Genomic DNA, 25,000 nt, shown 5'->3' with positions numbered 1-25,000 from the left:
TATATATATATATATATATATATATATATATATATATATATATATATATATATATATATATATATATATATATATATATATAAGAGCCTTACATTCTACATCTTTCGTTTAAGGATTTTTTTTTATAATTCTTTTCAGTGGATTAATAAATATTATAATATAAATAATCACAAATAATCATAAATATTATAATTTGTTTTTAAATTTCATTAATAAATATTATAGTTTATTAAAAAATTTTTATTAATAAATATTATAATTTATTCAATTTTTATTTTCATCATCAATTTTTCTCATTTATACATCGTTTATATATGAAAGTATGTTCATGTGTGCGTGTGCGCACGTGTATGTATATATTTATCTATATACGTGAGTGTGTGTATGTTTACGCATATATAGGTATATAAATGTAATATGTGTTTAGTGTACCTACCTTTCTCGTGGTATGTATATATATATATATCCTCCTTTTCTTTGTTTGGCGTAGTAGTTGTTGGTCGTTGTGTAAGTGGTTATACACGACAAAAAAAAAAAAAGTCGAACGAGGTCGGTAGTGCGTAAGGTGGGTGTGGGTGGGGATAAATGACTGACGGTAATGATAGTGAGACTGACTTAGTTTTATTTAACCGCCCGACCTCGACAACCACCCGCGCTCTTTTATTTTTTAAGGGGGTATATTTTCCAATTTGATTTTTTCTTTTTTGACTCCCTTTTCTTCTTTTTGGTTTGTAGATGTGTCTTTGTATATTTATTAGATTCTCTTTTTTTGTCGGTCGGTCTGTCACACGTTAGTTTGGTCTGTCAAGTTTAATTTTTATTTTTTTTCAATTAATCTGAAGGTTTATGATGGTTAAGTGTATTGCTAATTATGAAGGTTAATGATGGTTAAGTGTATTGCTAGTTATGAAGGTCTATGATGGTTAAGTGTATTTCTAGTTATGAAGGTTTATGATGGTTAAGTGTATTGCTAGTTATGAAGGTTTATGATGGTTAAGTGTATTGCTAGTTATGAAGGTCTATGATGGTTAAGTGTATTGCTAGTTATGAAGGTCTATGATGGTTAAGTGTATTGCTAGTTATGAAGGTTTATGATGGTTAAGTGTATTGCTAGTTATGAAGGTCTATGATGGTTAAGTGTATTGCTAGTTATGAAGGTCTATGATGGTTAAGTGTATTGCTAGTTATGAAGTTTATGATGGTTACGTGTATTGCTAGTTATGAAGTCTATGATGGTTAAGTGTATTGCTAGTTATGAAGTTTATGATGGTTAAGTGTATTGCTAGTTATGAAGGTTTATGATGGTTAAGTGTATTGCTAGTTATGAAGGTCTGTGATGGTTAAGTGTATTGCTAGTTATGAAGTTTATGATGGTTACGTGTATTGCTAGTTATGAAGTCTATGATGGTTAAGTGTATTGCTAGTTATGAAGTTTATGATGGTTAAGTGTATTGCTAGTTATGAAGTTTATGATGGTTAAGTGTATTGCTAGTTATGAAGGTTTATGATGGTTAAGTGTATTGCTAGTTATGAAGGTCTGTGATGGTTAAGTGTATTGCTTGTTATGAAGGTTTATGATGGTTACGTGTATTGCTAGTTAAAAAAAATTCTGTCAAACCTAATTTTCATACACTTTTTTGTCTTTTAGACTTAAGTTGAAAGGTCTGTCTTGCTTAATTTTAATTTTTTTTCGGTTTGCGATGCTTAACTTTGAAGTACTATCTCTCGTTCTGTAATGTTTAAGACTTAAAAATATCTTTTTTATTGGTCACGCTTCAGTTGGAAATTTTATTTTAGATATTCTGCCACGTTTAAGTTTGAAATATTATTTCATTTGGTCTGTCACGCTATTATTTTCCCACAAATTTATATTGGCTTGAAAGGTTAGTTTTAAAGTTATGAAAATAATTATATATATTTCTTACCTTTTCAAGTTTAAGTTTACTCTGTAAAGTTACAATTATTTGTTTATTTGTTTTCGTCTTAGAATCAACACGGCCGGGATTTTTATTTTAATGAATCAATTGTGACAGTATGGTAAAATTTGGGGGTTGAGTGACTCAAGTATTTTAAAATTATATAAAACGCGCTTTCTTTTAGCCAGTCACATTTATTTTTTAATTTTATTTCTGTATTTATTATTTAAAATAAATCTTACCTTAAACAAAAGTACATGATCAACTTTTATGGAGAAAAAAATTGTCACTGCTTATCTGAAATATTGGTTAAATTGAATAATAAAAACGCGGTTTCCCCCGGGTTTTTTTTCAATAATTTCAATAAATCTTAATCTTGAAAAAAAAAAAAAAAAAAAAAAAATCGTATGTCCAATGTTCGTGCAGCAAGGGTCAACGTAGAGTACCGGTTCCGTCCTGGATCAAAAGATGAGAAATCCTTCTAAACCGAAACAATTTTGTTTTTTCCTGATTTTTCGAGGGAAGGAGGAGGCTGGATTTTCTTTACATTAAAATCTGATTTGTGTCTAATTTTGCCCTCGTGGGAAATAAATAGCAAATACACAGTCAAGATTTGTAGACGGTGTCCGGTTGAAGGTGACATTAATTCTAAAATTCGGATTGGATTGAATCAAGATTTTTTTATCACTTAATTTTTTTTAATTTATTTTAGGTCTTAACCCTGAATATTTACCGAATATTGGAATAACAAAGTTGGTCGTAGATCTGTCAGCTTCTGCTTGAATTAGTTATTCCATTAATTTATCATGCTTAAGTTTGAAATAATTTTGCCCATTTATCAAAAAAGAAAAAAAACATTTTGTTGGTCCGTCAGATTTAATTTTAGAATATTATTGCCTCGATTTGTCATGCTTAAGACTAAAAACTATTGTTGTCACTTTATCATACTTAAGTCTGAAAAACTATTGTTGTCGATTAGTCATGCTTAAGTTTGATATACTACTTTGTCGATTATTCATGTTTAAGATTTAAATACGTTTTTTGGTATGTCATGCTTAATTTGAAATACTTTTTTGGTCTATCTTACCTAAGTTTTAAATGCTAGTTTTTTTCGGCCTGTAATGCTTAACTTTGAAATACTGTTAATCGGTGTGTCATGCTTAAGTTTAAAATGCTTTTTAATCTGTCATGCTTAAGTTTGAGATACGTTTTTTGTCTGTCAGACTCAAGTGTAAAGTAGTATTTTCCTCACTGAACATGTTAATCAAACGGAAGCATCCTAAAAAAAACAATTCTTGTGTTTTTGTTTTCGTAAATTTTCGTTTTTCTTTTGTTTTGTTTTTAAGCAGGCTGTAGTGTCGAGACAAGTTCCTCTTTAGTGGGAAAGAAATAAACTTGGCGAGGTGGAATCATTGTTTGTGGAAATATCAGGAACTTTTCTGGGGAAATCCTTTTTAAAAATCTCGACTCTTTTGAAAACAATAACTTTTTTTTTTTTTTTTTTTTTTAAAGATCCGTATTTAGCTGCCTTTCTTTAGAAAGTACATTTTGTTTTGTGCCCGTGTAAGAAACAAGGCTCGAATTTAGCAGGGAACACTGAAAGGGAGGGCTGTAACTGGAGTGTTGACGAAACCACAGTTAAACTTTTTTTTTTTTTTTTTTACCGATATGCTGAGGAGAGGAAACAGAGAGAGAGAGAGAGAGAGAGAGAGAGAGAGAGAGAGAGAGAGAGAGAGAGAGAGACCACTCCCTGATAAGCTAGGAGACTTGATGTATGGTGGCAGTGGGAAGGCTTGAGAGTGGGACAGACAATCGTGTTGGAATGGTCTGTCATTCTTTCGCGTCATTTCTGACTGTCAAAGTTATTATCCGCCAGCAAGTTTACCCGGCGTTGTCAGGGTATTCAAGATGATGATAATCTAGATATATGCAGGGTGCGTAATGCATTTAAAAATCTAAGAAACGATCCTGCACCCGTATAGTAGCCATATATATATATATAATTATTTTTTACTATAATAATTAAATACTTACAGGCACTTTCGGGAATCTTCAGTGCAGGGTGTCACGATTAACACCAGTCGAACGATTCGAACTCGGCAACACGAGACATCTCTGGCTCAATTAGCAAAGACCGTATCCATTCGGCTACCATTAACCGCGTGAAATAATGTTGAATTTAAACATTTTAACTTTAAATGTTCTTTACGTCAGTCAGACAGCGACCTAATCGCTATACGATGATCTATACAGTACACAAGAGCTAAATTGACCGACTTTAATTCAACTGAGTGCTCAACGATAAGAAACGAATTTCTTAAAGGGGCTGTCATAATATATATATATATATATATATATATATATATATATATATATAAGTGAAAACTGTTTTTAGATTTATAACTTAAATGCGAGATCGAGAGAAAACACGAACAAAATGATTTTAAAGGAGGACTTCGCAAAAAGAAGATATATTGGATTTGTTTTATAATAGACAGAATAGGCAATAGACAAAGACACGAAAATGTCCTCAAGAAACAAATGTATCAGCTGACCAGCTATCTACTATTATATGAAAGAGACTTTATCGGTGTGTACGTCTGTGTGAGTGAGTTCGTTCCCTATGGACTCCGAAATGGCTGGGTCGATTTTTATGAAATTTCATACAAATGTACTTTATCTATATGGCAGTATTATTAGATAGCTTTTGTCTTCGACAAATATTGATATTAGAAAAAAAATTCGATGAAAGGGGGAACAGACAAATTTTGACTTACACAACTTAACATCAGAAGTGCATTTGAAAAGGTTTTTTTTTTTTTTTTGCTTATCACAGAAGCCTGAGGGCACGACATATAAAATCAACAGTAGGTTCTTTGATATTATAGGGCCACCTTCGAAATGAATGTTTAAATTACAATTGAACCATGATACTTGATTTTTTCATTTCAAACTTAAATTCAAGCCATTATCATCGCACAAACAGTAAGACCAATAATATAAAATCAACAGTAGGCTCTTTGATATGACAGGGGCGCGTTTGAAATAAATGTTTCTGTTTAAATCACGATTGAACCATGGTACTTGGCTTTTGCATTTTTAAGTTAAATTCAAAACATTGTATATAAAATAATTGCATAAAATAAACAGTAAGTTTTCTACAGTGCACTGGAGACTACAGTATATTGTAGACGAAGTCACTGCAGGGAGTCATGCGAAGCTTCTTCCCGGTGCACCGCGATGGATCCACAACTAGAGCAGGCAATCAATTGATTTTATTGAAAAATAGACCATTTCATCTATTTCGATGACAATAAAAATATGGGCGTGAGAAACATTCGTTGATCATCATTCAACCCCCGGGCAACATCGGGCCTCCCTGCTAGTAACAAATAAATGTTATCAAAGCAAGATAATTTAATCTTCTACCTAGCTGAATAAGTTTTTCGTGTTTTTACTTATTTTTAAAGCGTTTATTCGGTTCGACAAACAAGTAGTGTCTAGCGTTACGTGAGAATAAGAAAAACGGCCGCGACTCGACACTGACATATTTGAAGCCTCAATAATGACTTAAAAATGAAAATAAACGTATATACTGATAAAACCCACCCGATAAATGCTATCGTGACATTTATTATATTTGTTATATATTTGTTTTTCTTCTTTTGTTGTTTTTTAACACGTTTTTGTACTTCTGTCTGTTGTTAAACAAACCCGAGGTATTTTTATGTGTTTGAAATGGAAGTTTACGTAGTTAGGAAAACGTAGAATAGTTGTTAACATTTTTAGAGTTCTTGTAAAAGAAGAGGGTTCTTTAATTGATATCGAAGAAGTTTGAATCTATAATTTAAGGGCCGTGAATTATTAATGGGTCTGAAAAACATGATCCAAACTTCTTCCACTCAATTATACGAATTATATTTGATTAAAAGTGATCAATAAGAGTCAACAGTTAGTTGTTTTAATTGTAGAAAGAAAGCTCAGTGAAAAAAGTTAGGAGTATTTAAACATTAATAAGCTAATACATTTGTTTGGGACGAGCAGACGATAATAAGAAAGAGTTAATGCGCGTATGTGTGTTCGTTGGTGTCCGCGTGCCTATGTTTATGACTGTGTGCCCGTGAGTTGAAATAGCTAGCCCCAAGTCCGACAGAGTGGTTAGAGGTAGGGGCTTGAGGCAAGCTCTGTCGAAGATTTTGGCTCATAATTTAATTGAAAAAAAAAATCTGGCTTTTTATGTATTTAAAGGTGGATTGAAATGACAATTTTTATAAATTCAAAGAAATGAATCTGATTGGCTTAGAATGTTTTTAATTTGTTTTTGTTAATTCAAACGAGTGTATGCCCATATAAATATGCACGGAACCCGTTTGAAGGATTTCAATTTTGGAACCAAATACTAAACTACAAAGGTGCAGAAGCCACATCTGGGGTAGGTCCGTTCAGAGTACCGTTTTCTGCCTCGACAGAGTACCAAACTGATTTTGAAATCTAGATGAGGATGTTCTTCTTTTCTCTACAGCCCCTTTCTCACAGTCTTGCTAGTCTTTCTCTACTCTACGATTATTGTCAGACCAGGTGCTCGGCTGAGCTCCAATGTATGATTCTTTCCTTTAAAACATTCACAGCCAAAATTTGTCTATCTACAGCAATTATCAATAGTTCCCCCTCTCTCTTTCTCTCTGTCTGTCTGTCTGTCTGTCTATCTCCCCCTCTTTCTCTATCTCTCTAGCTCTCTCTATATATATCTATCTCTCTACCTACCTATCTACTTATTTCTCTAAAATTAACGAAACTTTCATGAGCAAAGGTTTTTCATAGAAGTTTGTGGAACGATATCGCGGGGCTAATTACCAGCTGATAACAACATGATCGTGTCTAAGTCCAATGTAAACAAATTCTTGTTTAGCTGCCCTCTTAAATAATCAAATTCTGCCCATTTATCAACCACCATTATCAATCATTATAGTGTTGTTTTACTGTCTACACCAGGGTCTCGTTTAACTCTTACTCTCGAGTGGGCTTTGCGTCTGGATAAGTGGTATCACCTCAATAAAAACAAAACAACCACTGTAAATAATTTTCCTGTCTAATTCTGTGCACTTAAAACTAAACGGCATTTCCATGAACAAAGTTTAGTAGTATTACCTCATCTGCTGGTGGATAATAACTTTGGCAGTTCTAGGAAATAATCTTTTTCTAACATTTTGTGTGCTCCAGAATGCTTTTTCTACACAATTACATATATACATTCACCGCGGGTGCATTTCAAGCCCAGTTAACTCCCATTTTTTCAATGGTAGGTAGTATTGCAATCGACATATAAAAAGGAACTCATTAGAAAATTTTCACTTTCTTTCTGTTTCCCCCTCGCATAGACACACTCCCCAACACACGTGCGTTACGCACTCCACGGTATACAAGACATTCACCTCAACTTTTACACTTCCCTATACATCCTCTTGAGACTTTACTGCACGCATTGTAGACAAAGTGCACATTTTTATGCACACAATCTAAAAGATAACCCTATTGGGTTTGTCACGTTAGAAGGGTATATAAAAAGGGATGCCCGGGTGAATTCATTCTATTTCTTCCGGTCTCGCCTCTGAACAACACATTCAGTAGCACAGGTGCGACCAAACACGCATATTTTTTTTATTCAAGTGAGGTCAACGTAAATAGAAGATCCTTTCATTAAAGTCACGTGACTGCTGACGTTGCAGAACAAAGTGTAATGTCCATGGTTAGACAATAGACGACTTTTACGGTGATCATTTTAAAGCGGGTGCATTTTAAAATTCATGATTAAAAACACTTAAAAAACATAAATCTTGACTACAGTATTTTTATGGCAAAAAAACAAAACAAAAAAAAACAACAAAAACAAAACAAACTCCCTTTTAATTGCACGTATTCAAATGTAAAACAATCCTTTATCTTTCGGAAAAGAAAATACGATTAATTTTGGACCAGTTTTATAAACCCCTCGGCAATTTTTTTGAGAATTGGAGCAGAAAATAACTATCCTTGTAATAGTTGTCTATCGGCTAACCGTGGGTATAGTACTTCATTCTGTGATGTTAGAAGGTTACGTGACTTTAATGGAACGGTCTTCTATTTACGTTGGCCACGCTTGATTGAGTAAATATATGTGTTCATCAAAGTGTGCTACGTACACGGTGTGTAAGACATTCTCCTTAACTTCCCAACACACACACACACACACACACACACACACACACACACACACACACACACACATATGGAGGAAAGATGTTGCCCAATCGTCAGCACATTATTTCAGTTTCTTTTTAAGAGCATCTCATCTGTGAAACACAATACCACGGAACTGCTTCCCAAGCTGTCTACAACATGATCGTTTTTATGTCTAACGTTAAGAAATTGTTACCGAATTTTCCGCCTAAATAATCAAATCTTCTCAATGTATTGTTCGTTGTCAACTAACAATTTCACTACGTCTTGCCCTCAAGTGTCCTTTGGGCATTGATAAGAGCAAAAGTTAATATTGAAAAACAAAAAAAATGTCGTTCTGCTAGAAAAAAAAAAGTTGCAGATGAAATGTCGTTCTGCTAGAAAAAAAAGTTGCAGATGAAAACAAATATATTATTTTATAACGTTATTTTATAATATTATTTTATAATATTATTTTATAACGGTATTTTATTAAAGTCTCATTTAGCTTTCATGTGAGGTAATCTTATACAAGCTAGAAAAATTAAATTATCGCCCTAAAGAAAACAATACCTGGTGCAATCAAGTAGCAGCTGGCAGACCCTGGATGTGGTAACAGAACTCGACGCCGGCCCAGAAGTCCGAAGAGACCCAGACTTGGCTTCAGAAGAAGTGCTACGAATTTGTGCCCTTCTCTCATCTCACTGCCCCCCCTACTCCACCGACCTGAACTCGCTGGACTACTTCGTTTGGTCATACGTCGATAACATCACCAACACGACCTCCCACAACACCAAAGGCAGTCTGATCGCCGCCATCCGCCGAGTATTTGCCCAGCTCTCGCCTGTGATTGCGGCTGAACGCGGCTACATTGAATAGATGCCAGCTCTACTACATAATCAAGTTACCTGAATTGATTTTTTTTTTTCAATTTTCACCCCAAACAAGGCAAGTGCCACTTTGAAGTAAGAGGTTAATACCGGAGACATAATTTGAAGGGAGATAAGTAGAAAGATGTTTGTTCACATTACACTTGAACTTCTGCATATCAGTACAGCTGGGAAAACAGTATCCCGGAAGGGAGTTCCAAAGACTTGCAGTTCTGAGGAAGAAACTATTGGAGTAAAAGGCTTTCTTACACCTAGGGATCTCTACTGTAAAGGGGTAGGACTTAGTTGCTTGTCGGGTTTGTCGGTGGTAGTCACGTCGAGGAGGTACGAGCGCTTGCAGTTCGTCAGAGTATTCACCATTAAAGTATTTGTATAACAGGCAGAGGGGTGCGACATTTCGTCGATGGGACAGAGGCTGATTCATCAATAAACGTTTTAAAATGAAGCTGTAGTGTTATATTCTTTGGGGCGACAATGTTACCACTCTACCCTGTATAGATGCTGACTGGGGGACAACATGTAAATTTGTATCACCCATAAAACTTCCACTTTCAGTGGAAGGCGGTATTATGAGCTAGTGTATAGTCATGTCAAAGGAATCTTATTTGGGCTTTAAATACTACGTTATTTTGAATATCTGGTCAGGGCTTACTTGTAGGGTGAAATGCCTTCATGTTAGATTATCCTGAAAAACCCTTGTACGGAGAAACCAGAAATAATCGAGGGTGGTGTCTAGTAAGTAATTCGAACTTAAAAAAAAAAACTAAATTTTTTTTGTTTTATTTTCCCCCAGTTAAAGTTCTCAGAAATCAAAGGGCCCCATTTCCTTGTGCTAACATTTGATAACTATATAAGATAGATGGGTAATCGAACATTCAATTAAAATTCTCTTTTATCTTTCAAACACTGAGTTAGTAAAGAAGTTGAGAACATAACTTTTAAGTACGTTATATCTTTTTTGTGGTCTCTTGGTCTTACTGGATTCTTGGAACAAGAATTCTCTTAATCTGGTGGAGTACCCAGCTTTGTGATACTACACGAGGTAACATCACTTGGAGAAGGTGCACCATTCCTCATAAAATCCATTATTGGTTAGCCATATAAAAGGCATTTTACCTGGTCCCGTGAATACTATGTAATTTTAAATATTTAGTTTACTTATAGAAAAGAGTGTCCTCATTCCGAGTTGTCCTGAAAAGCCTTTTTACAAGGAGACATTCAAGGACGGTGCCTATGAGGCATTCAAATTGTAGACGTCGCTCCCTGGTGGTAGTAGATATGGCAGGTAGGTTGCCATAAAGTTGCTGCTTCGTGGGATGATCTTGCCAAGATATATTGAACAGTGTTAAATGCATATTGGCAAGATCATCCCACTAAGCAACAACTTTATGGCAACCTACCTGCTATATCTACTTCCACCATGGAGCGACGTCTACGACTTGTTGGTTACTGCCAGAGGAGCAAGCAAGAGTTGGTGAGAAATGTATTGTTGTGGACTCCACGGAACGGGCGCACGGACATAGGACGAACTAGATCCACGAACATCGAACAGATCGCACATGACGCCAACTGTGATTCAGGAGGATAGGGAAACCTGGAAAGAGAGAGTCACATTGATCCAGGAAAGGAGCCTGATAATATAGATAGATAGATAGATAGATAGATAGCACAGATAGGTAGATAGATAGATAGATAGATAGATAGATAGATAGGTAGGTAGATAAAATAGGTAGATAAATATATGGATGGATAGATAAGATAAGATAGATTAGATAGATAGATAGATAGATGGATAAGAGAGGTATATACAGGGTGGTCAAAAAGTCAGGTAACATGTTAAAGGTAGAAAAAACAATATGATCCATTATAATCTCTATTCGTTTAATATTATTTCTTGGATGAAATTTTTCCACAACGATGGATTGGTCGCCGTGGCCCAGTTGAATGGCCAGCCAGATCTCCGGATCTTACCCCTCCTGATTTCTGGCTCTGGGGCTATGTAAAGGATAGCGTTTATGGCAAGAAGCCGGATACAATAGCGTCTTTAAAGTTATTTATTGAAGAGGAGATTGCGCGGATATCAGCTGACATGATTGCACGTGTTACACAATCGCTTCCAGCGATTGATAGAGAGAAATGGACGACAATTAACAAAATAAACATATTTCATGTTTGTTTCATTTTATATTCCAATGTATGGTACTTAAATATACGTGTATTGCTAATATTGTTTTTCTTTAAAATGTTACCTGACTTTTTGACCACCCTTTAGATTGATGGACAAGAGAGATAGATAGATGGATGGATAGATGGATAGATAGATAGATGGATGGATAAGATAGATAGATGGGTAGATAGATGGATAAGATAGATAGATAGATTAGATAGATGGATGGATAGATAGATAGATAAATAGATAGATAGATCGATAGATAGGTTGATAGATGGCTGGATGGATAGATGGATACATAGATGTATAGATAGATAGGCATTCAAGTTCTTTATAGTTACAAGCTATATGTGTGTATAAACCAATGTGTATGATTGCTATACGTGTTGATTTATTGAGATTTTTAAATATAGGCATAATGTTGACACACCGGTTCTTAGATTACTGAAGTTAAGCAACGTTGAGCCTGCCCAGTATAAGATGGGTAACCATATTAAAGTATTAAACGCTATATGTCATCTTCCCTCACCGAGATATACATGCTTACTGTGGAACGGATGTGAATTTATATTCCCTCATAAGCTTTCAGAGGAAGGTGGAATACCCAATGCTGGCGAATGTCACACACAAAAAGAGTCGTGTATCGTAGTCGTTATTCTTCTTCAATGGTGTCGTTGCATTTTAACACTTGGGCCCAACGTGTTGTGTCTGAGACAGTCGCAAGGAAACAAACAAAAGGAAGGAATTTGATTTGGCTTTTTTTTTTCAGTTTTAACAAAAGGCATTTATTACTGGTGCTTTCCAACAACGCATTCCATATTGTTTTAAAAGTATCTTATTTCGCCATGTAGTTTACAAAACTATGCCGTGTCGACACGTGCTGAAAAGTGTTTCATGCCACCATGGGCGCCACCCGAACACATTTTTTCTGGTCCTGGTCACGTGGTGCATTTTATCTCTCTTTTTTCTTTCTCTTCTCTTCCTCCACTGTGACGTCACATCGTGCACCAGCTAGGCCATTTTCATATGTGTTATTCGACTGCTCGAGATAAATATGCTAGGGGCTCTGTTACAATCGTGTTACCGCTTATTCGAACACTACTTATAACAATAAGAAGCAAACTACGTGAAACCAGGTTACATTTAAACGTGAGAAATACTAATATATATATATATATATATATATATATATATATATATATATATATATATAATTGTGGTTTGTCTGTCGGTCCACCGATGCATTCAAAAAGAAAGCCCAATAACAAGATAAACCACAATTTTTCACTGGATAAAACTTTATGCAAAGTTCAAGAATAGTACACGACACAATCACAGATCACCGAAGTTAAGCTACGTCGAATCTGGCCAGTACAAGATGGGTGACCATTTAGAAATACTAGACGCTGTATGCCATCGTCTCTAACCAGGATATACATGATAACTGGTGAACACATGGGAATTTGTATTCCCATATAAACATTCACTTTCAACAGAAGGTGGAATGCCTGACGTTGGGTGAATACGACAAAACTAAGTGATAGTACCTGTTATTTGATATGATGTATTAAAACAGTTAAGAAAGTTTTGAAAGCTATTTCTCTCACTCTCTATCTGTATGTAAAACTGAACTAAATTTCCATGAGCAGAGTTTCTTTCCTAGAACTTTCCACAGCTTCCCAACTGACTATAACATGGTTGTTTTCAAGTCTAATGTAAATAAACTCTTGTTGAGCCGTCTTCTTATATAATTAAACTCCACCCAAGTTCCACCATTACTGATCGTCACTGTGCTGCCTCACCGTTTACCTAACATCCATTAGCTCTTATCCTCGAGTAGCTTCTTGGTCTTGATAAACGTTGACCTATAATTAAAAATAAATATCCAATCATTTTATCTCTTCTCTTCTCTTCTCTTCTCTATATAAATAAAATGAACTCATTTTTTCCCGTGGGATTTTGACCTTAATAGGATTAAAAATCAAGATATTTCATGCAAATATAATATGCACAAACGGCAGAACAATATCTGAGGTGTGTTATAGGCTTATTATTTCTCAAATTCCTCGATAATCTTAGATTTCTATACTTTTTCTGCTGAGAAGTCACGGCCAAAATCGGTTAAGATCAATGGAAGTGGTAAAATATTTTCTCTCTAATAAATTCCTCCTCCCCCTGCCACCACTTAACACCGTTTGGGGATCGTTCACAAGGAACAGTTGAGAAGAGAACACCGGTTTGGCTTCGTAGTTCTTTCATGTGAACTTATTTAAAATCACTAAACTAAGCTGCAGTGCTCTGTGGCGTAGTGGTGAGCGTGCTGGACAATTCACATTATATTTTCACGTTCGCGCCGACCTACCGTAGTCGTTTTTTTTTTTTTTTTTTTTTCCTAAACAACTGGAATGGACTTTTCTTGGTGGCCGAACTGTTAACGTTGCAGATGTTTTTTTGTTTTTTTTTTTCACACTTTATTTTCCTACTTTTACTCATGACTCCGGGTTTGATCCTTCCTACTTACCTACCATAACATTTTTTAAAACTCCCCCCCCCCCGTCCCGTAAACAAACACTCGGGCAACGCCGGGTACCCCCGCTAGTAAATAGATAAAATATTTGGGTGTTTTTCTTTTTCAACCAAAAATTACCTTGATTTTGGTTTTCTGTAAGAGTGCTAACTGAACCAAAACATAAATAAATAAATAAATAAATAAAAAACAAACAAACAAACAAAAAAAAACATCAGCCATATTTGATGTGAAGCAATTTCATTGGTGGAAACGAAAGTTGGTCACAGAAAGATGAGTATCATCAGAATTTGCGCGGGAACTTGAAAGAATATGGAGCATGAAGACAAAAATTGTGCTGATTGTTGTGTTAGGGTCATGGGAACATTCTTGTCGAAATTGGCACAGAGATTGGGAGCACTGGGTGGTTGGGGTTGGTGGTTGGTAGGTTAGGCTTCTAGACAACAGATGTTTCGATGAAATAATTACTTAAAAAGAGTAAGGGAGTATTAAAGAGACATGTTGTCATTATACCATGGGGGGGGGCGACCACCTGTTGATTCTTGTGTATAAGGTGAAAGAGCGTGAAACAAAAAAGAAGGAAGGACGAGTAACGATAAGAAGAAGAAGAAGAAGAAGAAGAAGAAGAAGAAGAAGAAGAAGAAAAATAGGAAAAAATTTAATATAATAAAGAAGAAAAAAGAATAGGAAGAGTAACACAAAGAATGAGAGGGTAAAGGTGAACAAAAAGGAAAAAGAGAAAGAATGAGTGGAATAGATTAATAGTAGAAGATATAAAAGAAGAATGAAAATGAATAGAAATAATAATAATAATAATAATAATAATAATAATAAGAAGAAGAAGAAGAAGAAGAAGAAAGGGTGTGAAAGAAAAGAGAAAAGATGAAAGAATAAGAAGAAGACGAAGAAGAAGAAAAGAAGAAAATGACGAAGAAAATGGCGTGAAAGAAAAGAGAAAAGGTGAAAGAAGAAGAAGACGAAAAAGAAGAAAAAGAAGAAGAAAGGGCGTGAAAAAAGAGAGAAAAGGTGAAGAAAAACAAATACAAGTATATGCACAGAGAGGAAGAGAGGAAGAGAGAGACATGGTAGAAGAAAAGAAACTGGTAATATCTGGCATATTAGTAGCCCTGGACGGACTATGCCGGCTTCCTCCACAGGAGGAAGTTTACAGGGGATTACTAAAATTCACAAACAGTCTCCAGCCGCATATTCCTCGGTTATGGAAAGATGACTTACAGCGCCTAGTATTTTCAAATGGTCACCCATTTCGTACTGGCCAGCCTACACTTTGCTTAACAATACCTGCTGAGACGACGCGATTATGCCAGAAGAGAAAAAGAAGGGAAAAAGGAAAAGGGAAAACACGAGGAAATACAAGTAAAAATATACAATAGTTTCCCCAATAACGGATGATTACAGAAACATGTATGCACATATGTAGCCATCAATATTTGTATAAATAAATTTAATATACCTCCTCTTTTAACTCATTGAGCACTTTTGGTAGACACAGGTTGTTTCAGTGGATGTACATCTAGGAAACTAAACTACACTGCCATAATATATATATATATATATATATATATATATATATATATATATATTAGATATTGAGAGGAGATTATATATATATATATATATATATATATATATATATATATATATATATATATATATATATATACCCGTTCACATACACCTTTCACGATAAAGATAGAACCCAGAATTTGATAGAATCGAGCAATTGCATCGACAACGGACAACGCCAGACCCAAAGTGGGTTTCGATGTACTGCATCTCATCAGTGACGTGCTCCGACATAGACGCGAACCCAGATCGTCGCACTCATGAAGTGTGCAATACTGACGACCATATATATATATATATATATATATATATATATATATATATATATATATATATATATATATATGTGTGTGTGTGTGTGTGTGTGTGTGTGTGTGTGTGCGTGTGTGTGAGGATAGATTACTGGTTGTGGTGGCTAGTGAAATTGTGTTAGAGTGGAAAAAATATCAAAGACATTTTTCTCAAACGCAAAACAATATTTACAAATTTTTCCTTTACCCCTGCCCCCCCCCCCAAATTCCCTCAAATAAATCCCTTATTATGTACACCATTCCTCTCTTATCCTACATCTGCAATCACACATTGTTTTATTTATTTATTTAGATATGTTTTGACAACGGTCAGTAGATCTGTCACGCTACGACCTCAAATAAAATCTTTATTGCAAAAAGCATAGATTAGGAGGACGTATCTAAGATAAGGTGCGTCCAGTAATCTCTATAAAAAAATCCTACAAATAGTATTTTCATTGGTCTGTCACGGTTCATAAACGCGTTGTTTGTTACGTTTAAGTTTGCAATATCATATTTGTTGGTCTTTCATGTCTCACTTGGAAATTGTATTTTCCTTGGACGTCATATAAGTTTTGTTAGTCGTTCACGTTTCATAAGTCTGTCAGGCTCCATAGATGTGTCGTTGGTTTGTCATGTTTTAATCTTAGACAGCATTTTCGATGGTCTGGCATATCTCAGATATGAAATAGTATTTTCGTTGGTCTGTCACGCTTCATAGAAGTTTTGTTGTTTGTTCAAGTTCCATAAGTCTGTCAGGCTCCATAGATGTGTCGTTGGTCTGTTATCCTTTAATCATAAATAGCATTTTCGATGATCTGTCACATCTCAGATATGAAATAGTATTTTCGTTAGTCTGTCACGCTCCATAGAAATTTTGTTGGTCGTTCACGTTTCATAGAGGTTTCGTTAGTCTGTCACATTTCTGTTTAAAATAGCATTTTCGTTGGTCTGTCATGCTCCATTGCAGTTTCCTTGATCTGTCACGTTTCATAGAGACTTAGTTGGTCTGTCACATTTCTGCTTAAAATAGTATTTTTGTTGATCTGTCACGCTTTATTGTAGTTTCAGTGGTCGTTCAGGTTCCATAGAGGAATCATTGGTCTACTTAAAATAGTATTTTCGTTGATTTGTCACCCTTCATAGAAGTTTCGGTGATCGTCTACATTTCACAGAATTTTGTTTAAATAATATTTTGCTAGTCTGTCCATTTTTGTTTAAATGTGTCCCTTTCGATTGCAGTTTCATTGGTCTATCAAGTTTCACTGATGTTTCGTTGTTCTGTCAGATTTTAGTTTAAAATAGTATTTTCGTTGGTCCGTTATGTTTCGGTTCGAAATAGTATTTTCTCTGGTCTGTCATGCTTCATAGCTGTTTCGTTCGTCTATCGGTTCATCTGTTATTTTTCAGTTGGAAATATTTTTTTAGGCTATAATATTTCATATTGAAATATTTATTTCCTTGGCCTATCACGCTTCATACGGATTTCATTGGTCCGCCAAGTTTCACTTTGAAACATCAGTTTTTTCATTTGTCTGTCACGCTTTAGTTTGAAATAGCATTTTCGTCTGTCACAGTTTATAGAAATTACATTTATATATCATTTCACTGTCAAATAGCATCACATCGATTAAAAAGTTTTCACGTCTTAAAACCCTGGATATCAAAGTTTTCCAAATGTTTTGATACCCTGGATACCAAAGTTTTCCACATGTCTGAATACCCTGAATACCAAATTTCGAGAATGTAGCTGAAAAATTCGTTGAGTTTATAGGTTAGGAAGTGTTTTCATACACACACCTATTCTCACTTTTAAAGATGCATAGATATCATTAAAAGTATATATATATACACATTTTCGTAGCATATATATATATATATATATATATATATATATATATATATATATATATATATACTAGCTGTACCCTGCCACGCGTTGCAGTGGCTCAATTTGGTGTAATGGAAAAATTTAATAAAAGAGAAAATGCATGTTTCTTATATTAGTACAGCAATCCACTGCAAAAAATGAAAAAGAAGGCGAAACTGAAAAAAATGGTGCTCTTGCAGAATTTGATCTGGATCCTCGAGAGTTTCTGTCAATCATTCATGTTTTGGACTTGACCAACAATCAGTGGATGAAGCCGAACGTAGCAAAAATGTTGAAACGCTAAATGCTTTTTTTTTGTTGTTTTAAAAAATGTGATTTAGTAATTAATATTTGGTTGATGGTGGGGGGAGGGGGTTACTATACACAGATTCGAAAAAGTCGTCCAAAAACAAATAAATGAAAGCAAAGGTAAGGTAATTTACGTTTCTACCTAATTGGATAATTGTTTAGTGTTTTTATGTAATGTAAAATGTTTAATTGGCTCAAAAAACAGAAATGGTCGCGAATTCTGTTGAATACGTTAAGTTTGGGAAAGTAAGTTGAAAACTAAAAACTATACAAAACAGTGTCTGAAACTCACCGAACATATGTTACCATGACATAGGCTGGCATAATGGATAGGTTTCTGACAGTATTTTGTATAGTTTTTTTAGTTTTAACTCACTTTCTCTAACTTAAAGTAATCAACAATGTCCACCACCATTTGTAGCTTTCAAATACACCAATAAACACTGTTTTTCGAGCCGACTAAACGTTACATTAAATGAAAAGGGTTTATATTACTAAACACAGATACAAAGAAGTTGTCAAAAAATAAATATATAACAAATAAATGTTATCAAAGGCAAGAAAAGTAAGTGTTCTACCTAACTGGATAAGATTTTAGTGTTTTTATGTAATGTATAATCGGTTCAAAAACATTCAATGTTTATCGGTATATCTGAAAAATACAAATGGCGGCAGACTGTATCGAACATGTTAAGTTTGGGGAAATTTTGGGAAAATGAGTTTAAACTAAAAATACTGTTAGGAACTCACTCAATATATGTTACCATGATGTAGGCTGGCATATAATCGGTGATTTTAAACTTTTGCTCGATACAGGTGACGACTTTTAAAAATCCCTTTTAGTGATTACCTGGTGTGAGGATATTTGTACAACTAAACGGCAAATCTGCTCAAAAAAATCCGGTATTATTTTACTTTAAGGCCCGTTTCACGTTCATATATAACGAAATATTTTATTGTAGATTTCGGTGTGCTAAAAACGAATCTGCAAACCGTTTACGTAGCAAAAAAAAAGTTTTCATGACATTCATGAAATTACTTTTTCGAAAAGTGGGTGATCACTTTTCAATGTAAATTTAACTTAGAATGAGCACCCACTTTCTGGCCACCTGAGAGAGGGGCATTTTTCTGTTTCTTGGCTAAAAAGTTTTTTGTTTGATTTCTTTTGCATGGTAATAACCCCTGAACTCTGGGACTATTTTCCATTTAACAGCCATAGCCTTCGTTTACGCTATGCGTAAGCATAAACGAAAGCTGTTTAGCCAATAAACATGGGAAAAAATCCCCCCTCTCTCAGGTGGCTAGAAAGTGGGTGCTAATTTTAAGTTAAATTTACATGGAAAAGTGATCGCCACTTTTTCGAAAAAGTAATTTCTTCATATCATAAAAACTATTTTTTTTGTGACGGAAACGGTTTGCATATTCGTTTTTAGCACACCAAAATCTACAAAAAAAATGTCGTTATTTACGAACGTGAGACGCACAGCCCTTAATGGAAAATTATATCAAAAATCCGGGGGAAAATAGTTTTCAATAAAACAGCAAATGAATTCGATAGAAAAAAAATGGGTGCTATTTTTTTTTCTTTCTGTGTGTTTCTTGGCTTAAAAGTCTTTTTGTTTGATTTCTTTTGCATGGTATTAACCCCTGAACTCTGGGACTATTTTCCATTTCACAGACGTAGCCTTTGTTTATGCTATGCGTGAGCATAAACGAAAACTGTTAAATATGCATTCGCGTACCAAACTGCCTTGTAAAAAAAACCTTTAAGCCAATAAACACGAAAATAAATGCCCCTTCCTCAGGTGGCCAGAAAGTGGGTGCTCATTTTAAGTTAAATTTTGATGGAAAAGTGATCACCCACTTTTCGGAAAAAAAAATTTCTTCAGATCATGAAAACTATTTTGATACTCCTTGGGCGTTGAGTTCCATGGCGACCCGCAGAATTATTTAATGGTCGTTCCCTTAGTACCCCCCTAGTCAAGGCTAACGCATGCGCACGTAACATTTTTTATTCATTTACTTACGTGGTGGAGTTTCTATACTGATAGGTTTTTTGAAATTTTTTCACTGGATTATTATTGATTGAACACTAACCAGATTATGAAAAAAAATTGAAAAAAAAAAATCATTTCAACATTTGAAAGGGATACTCACTTTTTAGTTACCACGTTCTGGTAAATCGGTCACTTTTTATTTATTTATTTATCTTTTTTCTAAATACGGAAGTGTCTTCGGGAGATATAAAATGGTCGCATGTTGACGAAGCAATGTATCGGGAGGCGTACGGGATTAAAAATTATTGGTAAATTTTTAGATTAGGTCCACCTCCTCAATTTTCTTTTAAATGACGATTTGAAATGGTTTTCGACTATGCTGAATACGAAAATCGCATCGAAATTTTGCAGAAATAAGTAGTTATCAAGATATAAAAAGTTGTATTATGCATTGTAATCTTTGGCGGCCATCTTTTTTACGTGTGTGTATTTGTTTATGGCGCGTGTGCACGTAAAAAGATGGCCGCCGAAGAATACAATGCATAATACAACTATTTATTTCCGCAAAATTTCAATGCAATTTGCGTGTTCAGCATACTCGGAAACCTATAAATGTCGTCATTGAAAGGAAAATTGTGGAGGTGGACCTAATCTAAAAAAATACCAAATTATTAAACATTTCTCCAGCATGTTAGTGAAATTTATAATACTTTAAAAAAAATTAAAAAGAAACAAAACAAAAGTTTTGAAAAAAAACTCACCTTTCACAAAAACAATTTAAAAAAAAACCCACAAACTGACTAAATAAGTAAAAAAAAAAAAATAATTAAAAATCTCGAAACTTTATTTTCATGAAAACAATTAAAAAAAGTCCTGTTCTCTCTATTTTTTTTTCTTTGAGAAACAAATATATTTCTGACTTACAAATGCGGTAGAGACTCATTATTTTTACTTTCTATGGTTTTGATATACCGCGTTTTTATTGCTTACAAAATGGGTGACTGATTTATCAGAACGTTGTAACTAAAAAGTGAGCACCACTTTCAAATGTCGAAATAATGATTTCTTTTTTACATTTTTTTTTTTAATAATCTGTTTAATTAGTGTCCAATCAATAATAATCCAGTGAAAAAAAAATTCCAAAAACCTATAAGTATAGAAATTAAGCATGGGAGTAATGTTTGTACAACAACGTAACGTCGCCTTTCGCACTTTTACAAACATTTTTTAAAAAAAAGTAACTAAACCATTTATTGATAATTTGTCACGTGTACAAACATTTATTTATTTACGTAGGCTTAACTCCTTTCATGAATAAGAAAAGTTTTACTCTTTAAGAATAATAAAAGGAAAAAGTTACTGAACATTTATAAAAGGACTTATTTTCATGAAGGCCAGAGGAATAGTTGGCCGAAAATTCGTGAAACAACAACAATAAATAAAAATGGTGCTAATGCAGAGAGCCGCGCTATTTTTAAAATCATATTTCCACGTTTAAATAACGTTTTACGATATGTTTTTTTTTATTTATTATTTATTCAATTGTAAGGTTAAAGTACAGAATAGGTACAAAACATCCTTACCTCCCCATGTTAAGAATGACTTTTTAAATAATAACATTATTTCAGCACGGATCACTCTCTGCATGAGTAATCTTATATATAAAAAAAAACTCAAAAGCAAGCAACAAACTTTTTTTTTTTTGGCCTTATATAATAAAGAAAAGATGTGTAAATTAAAAAATTTGGAAGATAAACAAATGAAATATGTTTTTTTTGTTTCTTTTTTTACTTATCGAGTTAACAGAAAATTAAACCTTTCGTCAATTCGTGGCTGTGAAATGAATCGAACCGGAAGTTCAGTTTTATCAACAGAACAGATTCGCAGAAACGATAAATAAATATATTTATTTTATTTAATATTTTAATTTTAATTAGGTAAATTTATTTTAATAACATAAAAACATACATCGACTCTAAAAATGGGTTGTCTGAAAATTTCAAATAAATTGGTAACGTATAAACATGGTTTTATTTCTTTAGAACGAACCAACTTTACATTTTTATATATATATATATATATATATATATATCTGCTATGAAAATGTGTATATATATATATATATATATATATATATATATATACAGATCGTTACACTGTGTCACAGATCTTCAGTGCGACAAGACTAACAGCCATCACAAACCAGGAATCAAGCCTACAGCTATCAGTTAATATAGCTATAAGATCAGTATAGCTCAATCTATAAGATCAATATAGCCATAAGATCAATATACCCTACAGATCAATATAAGCTATATCTTCAAGATTAATATAGCTATAAGATCAATATAGCTCAATCTATAAGATCAATATAGCTATAAGATCAATTAGCTCAATCTATAAGATCAATATACTATAAGATCAATATAGCTCAATCTATAAGGTCAATATACTATAAGATAAATATAGCCTACAGCCGTCAGTTGATATAGCTATAAGATCTTATAACTCAATCAGTTGATTGAGCTATAATATCGGCACTCATGAATAATATCTTCAATGGCTTTATATAAACATTGAGCACCATTTTTTAAAGTGCTCTATTTGTTTATTTGCAAAGAGATTTGCATTACGGAAAGTTAGGCGTGCACATTGAACGGGCGTATTAATATCAGGTGGTTCAGTGGTTAACGATAGATGCTTTAAACTTAGATGTACCTAGTTCGAATCCAGTTCGTTCCACACAAATACTTTCATCAAAACAGATCTTGATCTTGTGTCTAACCTTGCGAAGTAGGAGATATATAAAGTAAGTACCCCCCCCCCCTTTTTTTTGTAATATATAACTTTTTTTCTGTAATAAAAAGACTTTTTTTCTAAACTTCTTTTTCAAGGGCATCCTTCGTCCCAACCCCTTACCGAATGATGCCCCATCTTTTTACGCCTTTGGTGCAGAGCGACCCAACGTCTACTTGCAAGTGGGGGTGAAGACTACAGGCGAGGCAAGATTCCCCGGGGTGGCCCCATCGTAAATAAGGCGCCACAGATGTCTTAGGGTGGTGCTTGTTTCTACAGCTGTTTCGGCTGATTTCAAGCATCCCCCCTCAAACACCTTTTTTTTTATGGCAGAAGCTAAATATCTGCTCCAAATTGAAATAACAACTTGCTTCTCTTTTATTCTACTTCATTATGAATATATATATATATATATATATATATATATATATATATATATATATATATTCAGAATGTGTGAGAGAATATATAATTATTTCCACTGCCAGACAACATTGCAGATCACAAGAGCCACGAAAGCCACCAAACCGGAAGTCCAAGACTCGAGTTTCGCCCTCATTTGGGCTCATCAATTAGACACATCCGAATTCAGGATTCGAAACCCGAGCCTCTTGCATGCGAGGCAAGCACTCTACCAACTGAACAAACACGCTACACACAAGAAAGTCTTATTAATTACCATAGATCAAGCAAACCGCAAGGAAATCCGACGGTAGAATGAACCTACTTTCGTCTCGAACAAGGGATGATGTGATCATCGCAATCAGCCTTAACCCAAGCCAATGTCTCACTAGTAGAAATTTATACTCGCTAGGGATGTCATCACGACAAGCCTATCCTAACGAGCAATAAGTATTTTCAGAATATATATATATATATATATATATATATATATATATATATATATATATATATATATAAAATAAAAATCCTCTCCCCTTAAAATCCTTTCCCCATAAAATTTTTTTAGTGTCTTTTAATAACTCCTGCTTATATTTTTTTAAAAGTAATAACCTGTACATTTTAGTTGACCCCTTTTTTTGCCCTATATTTTTGGTGCCTTTTAACGTCTTCTTGTCTGGGTCATTTTGACATTTGCCTTTCTATTTTATTCAATCGCCATTCAATTTTTTTCTCTCTTCTTCACTTATTTTTCTTAATTACACCTTGTCTCGGCAGCCGTGTTTTCTTTGTACATATTTGTGAATTATTCCACGGATTTGATCTTTTGGATTATTTTGGACCATCTTCCAATTACGTGATTTCCTTGGATTTTACTAGTGCGAATGGAAATTTAACTAACTTTCTTGGATTTACATTTTTGGATTTTACCGTCATTGGATACCTTACCTTTCACCAGGCTATCCATTCACGTGAAATCACCTTTTTCTTCACCCTATTTCCTCTGCTTCACTTTTTGTTATCAAGTAAGATCTTTGACTTACTTGCAGTTTCATCAAATACTTTTGCAAGCAAAATCCGATCCTGCATTTTGCTAATTCCTACCCTCTGAGGAGAAAGAAAGTATTTCTTCGAAACTCCGCGGATAAGTGGATAGTCCTATCCACTTATTTAGTGTTTCCTTTTCAAATTAAATGTTTTTAACTCTTTTTAACATGTTTTATTAACTATTATATAGTATATTTATTTGTACACATATTACTGGCTACATATCCATATATATTTCTGCTGCGACGTCTTTAGAGAAGCAGCGTCTTCGGATCAGAATTTTTCACTCCACTGTTTCTATAAATGAGTTGCAGCAGAAACATGCATGCACATATGTAGCCAATAATGTTTGTATGAATGAACATACTATAATTATGCTCTGCTTGACATTAAGCACTTTTTGATAAACACCGGCGTTTCAGTAGATTTGTATCTAGGAAATAAAAACTATGATCTTTATATATATATATATATATATATATATATATATATATATATATATATATATATATACACTCTCATGAGCCAAAAAAAAAATATGGGCCCAGCGTGAAAGAAAGAAGAAATCGATTTTTCAATATTTTTCTATGAATTTTTGTTAATTTTAACTGAAAATTTCTATTTTGCGGATCATTATTATTATAGCATATAATAAAAGTGAAAAAATGAACCCTAAAAATGGTAAGACTGCATCTTGGCGAGGATGTAAAAAACCGAATTGCAAGGTTAAGGCAGATTTTTGATATTTTTAGAAAAGAAAATGTGAAAACATCTTTTTCTGTAGTGAAGCGAATTGGACGAAGTTTCAAAGTCGAACGCTTGGTAAAAGGGAAATCTGGATCTGGTCGCCCTAGAGCATCCACTTTGAAGGGCGACCACAGGCTTAAATTAACTGTTTTGAAGGATCTAAAGAAAACTTATGTTTGACCATAGCAAAGAATTCAAAACAGGGGCTGGAAATTCTCTTTCTAAATATACAATATATAGACGAATGAAAGAAATAG

General features: G+C 34.0%; 1 protein-coding gene across 1 annotated transcript in view; it reads right to left on the bottom strand.

Annotated features, from left to right (window-relative positions):
* The window catches only part of LOC145259209 (cubilin-like), a 217,986-nt gene extending 217,371 nt beyond the window's left edge, over positions 1-615 (bottom strand). Inside the window, exon 1 of the mRNA XM_080117044.1 lies at positions 437-615. The gene's annotated coding sequence lies outside the window, so the exon portion shown is untranslated. The remainder of the gene's footprint in view (positions 1-436) is intronic.
* Between the last annotated feature and the right edge of the window lie 24,385 nt (positions 616-25,000).

This window comes from Euprymna scolopes, chromosome 34 (assembly GCF_053919585.1).
Source record: "Euprymna scolopes isolate OS-2025 chromosome 34, ASM5391958v1, whole genome shotgun sequence".
Lineage (NCBI taxonomy): Eukaryota > Metazoa > Mollusca > Cephalopoda > Sepiida > Sepiolidae > Euprymna > Euprymna scolopes.
The sequence above is the reverse complement of the archived record's forward strand: the minus strand, read 5'-3'. Positions and strand labels throughout refer to the sequence as shown.